The sequence below is a fragment of the Trichomycterus rosablanca genome, chromosome 8, assembly GCF_030014385.1.
Source record: "Trichomycterus rosablanca isolate fTriRos1 chromosome 8, fTriRos1.hap1, whole genome shotgun sequence".
NCBI lineage: Eukaryota > Metazoa > Chordata > Actinopteri > Siluriformes > Trichomycteridae > Trichomycterus > Trichomycterus rosablanca.
This window is the reverse complement of record NC_085995.1, coordinates 21,809,162-21,818,423: the sequence shown is the minus strand read 5'-3', so window position 1 is coordinate 21,818,423 and position 9,262 is coordinate 21,809,162. Positions and strand designations below refer to the sequence as shown.

At 34.0% G+C, this 9,262-nt stretch overlaps 1 long non-coding RNA gene across 3 annotated transcripts; it reads left to right on the top strand.

Annotated features, from left to right (window-relative positions):
* The first annotated feature begins 204 nt into the window (after positions 1 to 204).
* Positions 205 to 2,757, top strand: LOC134318971 (uncharacterized). Of its 3 annotated transcripts, XR_010013453.1 has the most exons (6): positions 205 to 288; positions 717 to 764; positions 1,196 to 1,279; positions 1,378 to 1,400; positions 1,498 to 1,535; positions 1,651 to 2,757. It is a non-coding gene; the product is annotated as an uncharacterized LOC134318971 (long non-coding RNA). The 3 variants fall into 3 exon arrangements; XR_010013452.1 differs by lacking the exon at positions 1,498 to 1,535; XR_010013454.1 differs by lacking the exons at positions 1,378 to 1,400; positions 1,498 to 1,535.
* The last annotated feature ends 6,505 nt before the right edge of the window (positions 2,758 to 9,262 follow it).

The following is a 9,262-nucleotide window of genomic DNA, read 5'->3' as shown; positions in this document are numbered from 1 at the left end:
TTTAATCACATAGACTACATATTATGGTGAATACTAAATGTAGACATTTATTTCACGATGGTTTAAATAATTACATTGAAAAGTGAAATCAATTTATTTGCGTTTGGACACAACCGGAACTAAATATGTTTGAAGACGCCGGTCAGTGTCATTCTGCACTCCGGAGCAGAAAGTGGCGGTATTGCACAAATTAACTGGATTTTAACTTTCGTCAAATAACAAGTCGTTTACCGCCAGAACTGTGAATGATTAGGTGGCGACACGTTGTCATCAACACTAATCGAAAAAGTAAGTCAAATTAATTTATGTTCGTGTTCGAGTAGGCAACATTCCCACTAGTATAACCAACATTAACATTCGCTGGTTAAATATGAACGTTTCTTAGATGAGAACAGTGCTTCAGTGTAGGCCTACTCACAGCTAAACCGTCAATCAGCATTATAACGGGAAAAAATCCCATATTTTATAAACGGCTGTATGGTAATATTGTGGCTCTGTACTTTATGCATCGTTTAGAGGATTTTGCTTACAAAAATATTACACAATTAGCCTATAATATAAGTTGAGTCTAAGTTTTGTTTAAATATTGCCGTTATGTCTAACATTGTAAGCTATTACAGAAAATAAGTCTGTTGCATCTTTATTTGTTTGTGGTCTTTTAATTAACTGAGGGCATGTACTGAGTTTACCTTATTGATTAAAATATCTTTTCTTAGGTTCCTCATTCTTTTCGCAACGCACACGCACTAAAAGGCATTGTTCTGGTAAGTGCTGTCTTTGTCCTGCCTCTAAATTCATAAAGCTGTGTTTTGTGAGGCTTTAAGATCCACCCATAAGTTTTATATATATATATATATATATATATATATATATATTTGCACACTGCCATTCCAAACAAGACTTTAACAAACACCTGAAATCAATAATAATAATAACTCATTTAGTTGTTTTGAGTTAGTCTAGTTAGTGTTACTTTTTAGGGACAGTTGATGTGGAGGTTATAGCAGATTTCCATAATATATTATGAGGTGCAGTCATTTTGTGTATATTTTTATATGTTGTGTGTGTTTGGGGCACATTGGAGGTTTAATTATGTGCCTACTGATTATTTTGGTGTTTGTTACAGGGTTTAGTGGTGGGAATGTGGCGTTGCAAGGGGTGCACAGAAACTGTTTCAAATAGGTCTCTCTTATAGGGCTGGTGAACTCCTTGATACTTATCCACTACAAGATTGGATCAGCTTGCATGTTGACTTTGAAAAGGCACATTGATATAAAAGGTGAGCTAAGAAAGTAAATGTGCTGTTTATCTCAGATAATTAGTTATACATTAAAATACTTATGCTAACCTACTCTTTCATTATTCTATTTCATGGAGTCTGCAGGTCATTAACATTATAGGTATGTATTAGGACTTGTCGTTATGTCTAATTTATAAGTTATTATAATTTATTAATTTAATTTTAAAAAATTGACACTGATCTATGCTATTCACCAGATGCTGACCTTTTCACTTGTGGTTTAATTTGGGAAAAGGTGATTTGGCCAAATATCAGCCTGAAATGTAGTTAACATTTTGTATTAATGTTTTTTAAGGGATTTAAATATTATTTTTGTTTTCCTGAATTTATTTTTTTTTGTTTTTGTGCAGAGTAAACAGCTTTGAAGATGGTGACTTCTTTAATCCCTAAGGTTATCTTGCCTGATGCCAGCGCTCAGAGGTTAACTCTCTCCCAAGGACTCCCTGCATCTATTGATCTTATGGTGTGGACTTGCTGAAAGGTTTAGACTTTAGTACCTGGATTCCATGTTTGGAAATGAGTTTTTTCAGAAGTAGAGGACTATGCAGTAAGATTATGAAAGTTCTGTAGTTAGTGGTCCAGTCTTAAATCCCCAAGCTTTCAGTCTTTCCTCTGTAAGTGACTCTTCTTCCCTGTCAGCTGGTTCTGATACAGATATGTCATCAAGTGACTGTTCAAGTGCACTATCTACTTGACCTGCTTTTTTTCATGTGCCTAAATTGTCATAAACTATCTAACTACCATACAAAGCTGAGAAAACTGTTTTTTTTTATTAGCATTCTCCACAACTTTATCTGATTTGGGGTTGTATATGCAGACTTGCATGCACCTTCTTGTTTCTAGACTCATTGTCTATTTTATCAGCTCCACTTACCATATAGAAGCACTTTGTAGTTTTACAATTACTGACTGTAGTCCATCTGTTCTCTTCATGCTTTGTTAGCCCCCTTTCACACTGTTCTTCAATGGTCAGGACCCCCACAGAGCAGGTATTATTTGGGTGGGGGATCATTCTCAGCACTTCAGTGACTGACATGGTGGTGGTTGTGCTGGTATGAGTGAATCAGACACAGCAGCACTAATGGGGTTTTTAAACAATTCACTGTCACTGCTGGACTGATAATTGTCCACCAACCAAAAACATCCAGACAACAGTGCCCTGTGGGCAGCATCCTGTGACCACTGATGAAGGTCTAGAAGATGAGCGACTCAAACAGCAGCAATAGATGAGCGATTGTCTCTGACTTTACATCTACAAGGTGGACCGACTAGGTAGGAGTGTCTAATAAGAGTGGACAGTAAGTGGACACTGTGTTTAAAAACTCCAGCAGCACTGCTGTATCTGATACACTCATACCAACACAACACACAATAACACACCACCACCATGTCGGTGTCACTGCAGTGCTGAGAATGATCCACCACCTAAATAATACCTGCTCTGTGGGGGTCCTGACTTGCAGAATAGGGTGAAAGGAGGCTAAAAAGGCATGTAGTGAAACAGATGGACTACAGTCAGTAATTGTAGAACTACAAAGTGCTTCTATATGTTAAGTGGAGCTGATAAAATGGACAGTGAGTGTAGAAACAAGGTGGGTGGGTTTAATGGTATGTCTGATCAGTGTATAGAAGTACATATATAGTTTATACTGTTAAAATGTTTTCAGCACTTTGAGGTTGGATGTACACTCTAGCTCTAATTAAAAATGCATAAAAAATGCACTTGGATTATGTATGAGTACCATGTATTGCATTTATTTAGTGTGAAAATAGTCAGTGCAAGTCTTGTGTATTGTGAATACATTGCACTTTTTTTTTAAAACCACTATGGTGGTTTGCATGTGTTTGAATAATCTGTTGCTTAAACAGGGTTTACAGTATTAAATAGTATTTTTATAGTATAGTATATATTTAAAAGTTAAATCAGTTTATAGGAACTAAAATGAGTCTGTTGGCAAAATTTTGTTCTCTGTGAAGCTTAAAAAAAATAAAACAACTCACTAAAGCAATTTTAGTACAGAATTCTGACTCTGCCTTTTCTTTGTCATATGTTTCCATTCATGGTTTTGTATTTGCATACAACTAACATATGGATGTTTGTGATTTATTTAAATGAAGCAATTTCAATAGGTCCTTAGTACCACTGTAAGATCTGAACAGTTAACTTGCTTAATTAAAATTAACTCAAATTCCACAATAAAAATATAGCTGCCGTTACAGTTAAAATCATGTACCCTTAACATGATGAAATTGATTTAATGTTATTTGATGAAATTGATTAACATTACATTATTAAATTGATTTAAAATTACCTGATGAAATTGATTAACATTACATGATTAAATTGATTTAACATTACCTGAATAAATTGATTAACATTACATTATTAAATTGATTTAACATTACCTGATGAAATTGATTAACATTACATGATTAAATTGATTTAACATTACATGAATAAATTGATTAACATTACATGATTAAATTGATTTAACATAACACAATACATTTATTTAACAGTAATGAGAATTTCTGTTTTGTATCAACATGATTCAATTTACTAGTTTGAATGTGAATTAAATATTTTACCTTGACAAGAAAAAATAATATCAGTTGGCCACAATTTGATCATGTGGGACCGATGTACACATTAAAATTAAGTAAATTCAATGGATTTTTTTTTTCAGTGTACTGAGCCTCATTTTAACTTGAATTTACACTGAAGTTGGATCAGCCTGTAATTTGATTTTTCACTTTGATTTTGAGTATGATTCCAAATCCAGACCTCAATGGGATAATAATTTTGATTTACATTGATCATTTTTTATGTTATTTTGTTCTCAACGCATTCCATCCACTATGTGATGAATAAAGATTTTCAACTGGAATATTTTATTAATTGAGATCTAGGATGTGTTATTTTAGTGTTCCCTTTATTTTTTTGAGCAGTGTACATAATGTTAGTGATTATACAGTAGTTTTAGATGGTCAACATTATTGGCACCTTTGATTATTGAACTGATTATTATTGAAAGTGAAGTAAAATCTATCAGTATTGTTCAGGGCTCATTTTGTATCAGGCCTGGTTAAAGCAGTTCATTTTTCAACCATTCTTGTGTACTTTTGAGTTTGAGCTTTACAGCTTAATTAACATATCCTACTGAGGTCTATTGAGGTCAAAACTAACATGGGGTTTATAATAGGTGACCGACGTTCACAGTGCATCTGGTCATAGGCAGTGGGGTCCTCGATTGCTTTCAAACATAGAGCCCTGTTTTGTTCAGTGTGCTGCATATAATACGAGTTAAAAACAACACTCCAGGTGTCTTCAGGTCACTGGATGTTGTAAATGATTTTTGTGGCACATTTCAAACAACCTTGGGCTTGGGATAATTTTTTGGCCTTTTTTAGATGAGCCTTTATGTTGTATTTGATAGGCAGTTTTTTCTCTGCATCTTTTTAATGGATGAAATTTATTTTCAGTTGCTTTAAAATGGTGGAATAATGAACACTGATTTCCTAATTAATAATCTCAATAATAATCACTTCAATTTCTCCAAGGCACAATTCTCTACTTTTGTTTTGTTGGTTTACTTTTATATTTTCATTTTATTGAATTTTTATTACTTAATCTTTGTTATTGTACTGTCCATTTATGTTTAGATAAATGTCTATGTATACCGTTTTCTATATTATGGTACCACATCTAAATATGTTGACACCTGCACCATGAGAAATTCCTTGTACACCTCATACTTGGCAAATAATTAAAGAGCTAAGACCAGTTAAAATGTGTGCTTAGAATCATTGTTACATCTTTATTAAGATGTAATCCTCTCCTTTATCTTTATCCAGTTTCAATGCAAAGTGCTGGAGTGGTGCAGTAATCCATTACGCTAACCCATCACCACTGAGATCTGGGTTTCAGTCTTAGCAGTGTTATCGGCTGGCCAGGTGTCTACACATAGATATGACTGGCTATGTCAGGGTGGCCAAAACCCTGCTATGTACTGGCCCCCTGCTCATGGTATTTAAGCCCTGCACACAGTGTTTCCTGATGGATCCTAACCAGAAAAAAAACAGTTGAACTGATGAAAATGAAATCATGAATTGAATGATTCTTCTAAGAAATATACACAAATGTCTCAGCCAACAGGTTTTTTTCCTTCTATCTCTGTGATCTGCAACAAACTTTATTTAAGCTTTAAGGTTTTGGAGCATTAACTTTTTTATTATTATTATTATTATTGTTAATGAGTTAGTGTTCCAGTAATTTGGTCACAGGAAAATAACAACTGCAATTATCATTAAAGCCCCAAAATTACCATGACATACATGTCCCCTCCAAGTGAATGTAAACTGTTGATCTCAGTTGTAACTTACAGATAATTCTTATTTTTAACATCATCAAAAGAAAAAAAAGGAATGACACAAAATGTTATATGATACTTTTTGTTTTTATACATTTTTTTTTATTTTTGGAGTAAGAGTAAAAAAAAAAAAAAGAAAGAGTGAGGATGCCTCAGGACTGCATACAAAAGTCAGAGGGCTGAGCCCAACATGTATTTAGCTCTTAGAAACGCCCCAGTGCTCATATTTAAACATGTGACTTACTGTACAAAGAGCTCAAAGTAATGATGGCAGTGCTAATGTGGACAGTGCTGGTGCTTTTAACTGAGATCGGTGAGTGGCAATTTCTTATACAATTTTTATACCTTATATATACAGTACCAGTCAAAAGTTTGGACACACTTTCTCATTTCTGTGGTTTTTCTTGATTTTTTTTTTAAATTTTCAACATTGTAGATTAATAATGAAGACATCCAAACTATGAAGGAACACATATGGAATTATGTAGTAAACAAAAAAGTGTTAAACAAACCAGAATATGTTTTATATTTTATATTCTTTAAAGTAGCCATATTTTGCTTTGATGACAGCTTTGCACACCTTTTGGCATTTTCTCAATCAGCTTCATGAGGTAGCCACCTGGAATGGTTTTCAATTAATGTTTGTGCTTTGTCTAGAGTTAATTTCTGGAATTTCTTGCTTTTTTTTTAATGTGTATGAGACCATCAGTTGTGCTGTGAAGAGGTAGAGTTGGTAAAATATAAAACATTTTCTGATTTGTTTAACATTTTTTTGTTCACTACATAATTCCATGTGTTCCTTCATAGTTTGGATGCCTTCAGTATTAATCTACAATGTAGAAAATAAAAATAATCAAGAAAAACCACTGAAGAGAAGGTGTGTCCAAACTTTTGACTGGTACTGTATATGTAATGACACTTGGGCTAACCTGTCTTCTCTGACCCTTAACAGTGAATACTGAACACACAAACAAAGTTAATCAACCGGACCGACTGATCACTGCTACTTCTGGTACAAATGTGACTCTCCATTGCTTTTTGATGAAACAGGAAACTTCTGACCCTGTGGTTTGGTACAAGCAAATAGTGGGACATGAGCCTCATGTTATCGCAAAAGTTTATAAACTTTTACAGGATCCCATTTATGAAGAGGGATTCAAATCATCACGGTTTACCTTTGAGAAAGAAAGAGAAAGCTGCCATCTAAAAATTGCCAATGTGGTACCATCAGATGAAGCCATTTATTATTGTGGCTTACAAATGTTTACAATAGTGTTTGGAAAAGGAACATTTTTATCTGTGAAAGGTAAGAATTCCTTTATGGTTTTATTATTTTTATTTGTAACATAATTTATTTTAGCCCAGCGTTTCAATGTTTCAACCACTATGTTTATTAACATGTGTTAGTGTAAGTTTCAAAACTATGACATTTGGAATTTATCCAAAGTGACTTTGGACAATTGTGGCCTAAAACAATCCTAGCAGTTGAGGTTTAAAGAACTTGTTTAAGGGCTTAACAGTAGAAACATGGCAGTGTAGAGCTAGAATCAGCAACCTTTTTTAAAATTCTGGTCTTATTCTTAACAGCTAAACTATCACTGCTGCAGGCAATAGGTGGATTGGCTTCTCTAAATTGCCACTAAGTGTAAGAAAGTGAGTAAATAGTTCTGTATGTAAAGCTGTATGTCAATTCACAGAGTTTATTAATGCCTTGTGACCAGTGTTTGTGGACCGGTTCCAGGCTTCACTATAACTTTCTGTAAACTTTAAATTGATGCACAATCTTTACTTTTGATGAACTTATGTTAATTTACACATTACACTACAATAACTTTTTTTTTTTTTTGACTTGTCTTTATCTGACTGTTAACACCTAGTTTCAAAAAGTACAACACCCCAACTTATTTAGAAATGAGGTTTGTGCAAAATACAACAAAAAGAGAAATCTATACTTCATCCTTATGCTGCACCATGCATTTTAAATAGGAGACAGAAATGGACTTACAACCCCTGGCAAAAATTATGGAATCACCACTCTTGGAAGATGTTCTTTAAATTGTTTAATTTTGTAGAAAAAAAATAAATCACAGACATGCCACAAAACTATCATTTCTCAAACTGTCAACCCTCTGGCATTAAGAAACAATAAAAAAAGAAACAAATATAATAGTTGTGGTCAGTCACAATTGCTTTTTTTTAGATCAAGTAGAGGAAAAAAATATGGAATCACTCAAATCTGAGGAAAAAATTATGGAATCATTAGAAAACACTGCACCATTATTACTTTGTTGCACCACCTCTGGCTTTTATAATGGTTTAAACTCTCTGAGGCATGGAGTTAACTAATGACAAACAGTATTCTTCATCAATCTGCCTTCAACTGTCTCTTGCTGTTGCCAGATCAGCTTTGCAGGTTGAAACCTTGTCATTGACCATTTTCTTCAATTTCCACCAGAGATTTTCAAATGGATTGAGATCCGGACTATTTGCAGGCCATGCCATTGACATTATATGTTTGCTAGAAGGAAAGTTTTCACGTCCTTTGCCCTATGGCAAGATGCATTATCATCTTGAAAAATGAAGTCATCATCACCAAACATCCTTTCAACTGATGGAATAAGAAAAGCGTCCAAAATTTCAATGTGGACTTTGGCATTTATTGAAGACCATCTCCCCTGTGCCTTTACCCGACATGCAGGCCCATATCATCAACAACTGTGGAAATTAACATGTTTTCTTTAGGCAGTTATCTTCATAAATTTCATTGGACAGACACCAAACAAAAGTTCCAGCATCATCACCTTGCCCAATGCAGATTCGCGATTCATCACTGAAGATCACTTTTATCCAGTCACCCACAGTCCATGATTGCTTTTCTTTAGCCTACTTTAACCTTGTTCTTTTCTTTTTAGGTGTTAATGATGGCTTTTGTTTGGCTTTTCTGTATGTAAATCCCATTTCTTTTAGGTGATTTCTTACAGTTCAGTCACAGACATTGACTCCACTTTCCGGCCACTTGTTTCTCATTTGTTTTGTTGTGCATTTTCTGTTTTCAAGACATATTGCTTTAAGTTTTCTATCTTGATGCTTTGATGTCTTACTTGGTCTACCAGTATGCTTCCCTTTTACAACCTTCCCATTTTGTTTGTACTTGGTCCAGATTTTAAACACAGCTTACTGGGAACAACCAACATCTTTTGCGACATTCCACAATGATTTATCTTCTTGAAGGAGTTTTATAATCCTCTCATTTGTTTCAACTGACATATCTTGTGTTGGAACCATGATTCATGACAATCTGCTTTGTGCAACAGCTCTCCGAGGTGTAAGCACTCTTTTTAAACTGAAGAATAATTAGCAAATCTAATCTGCTGCAGATGTTTTGTTTTTAATCTGCAAATTACAGTGATTCCATAATTCTTTCCTCAGATTTGAGTGATTCCATATTTTTTTCCTCTACTTGATCTAAAAAAAGCAATTGTGACTGACCACAACTATTATATTTGTTTCTTTTTTTTATTGTTTCTTAATGCCAGAAGGTTGACATTTTGAAAAATGATAGTTTTGTGGCATGTCTGTGATTTATTTTTTT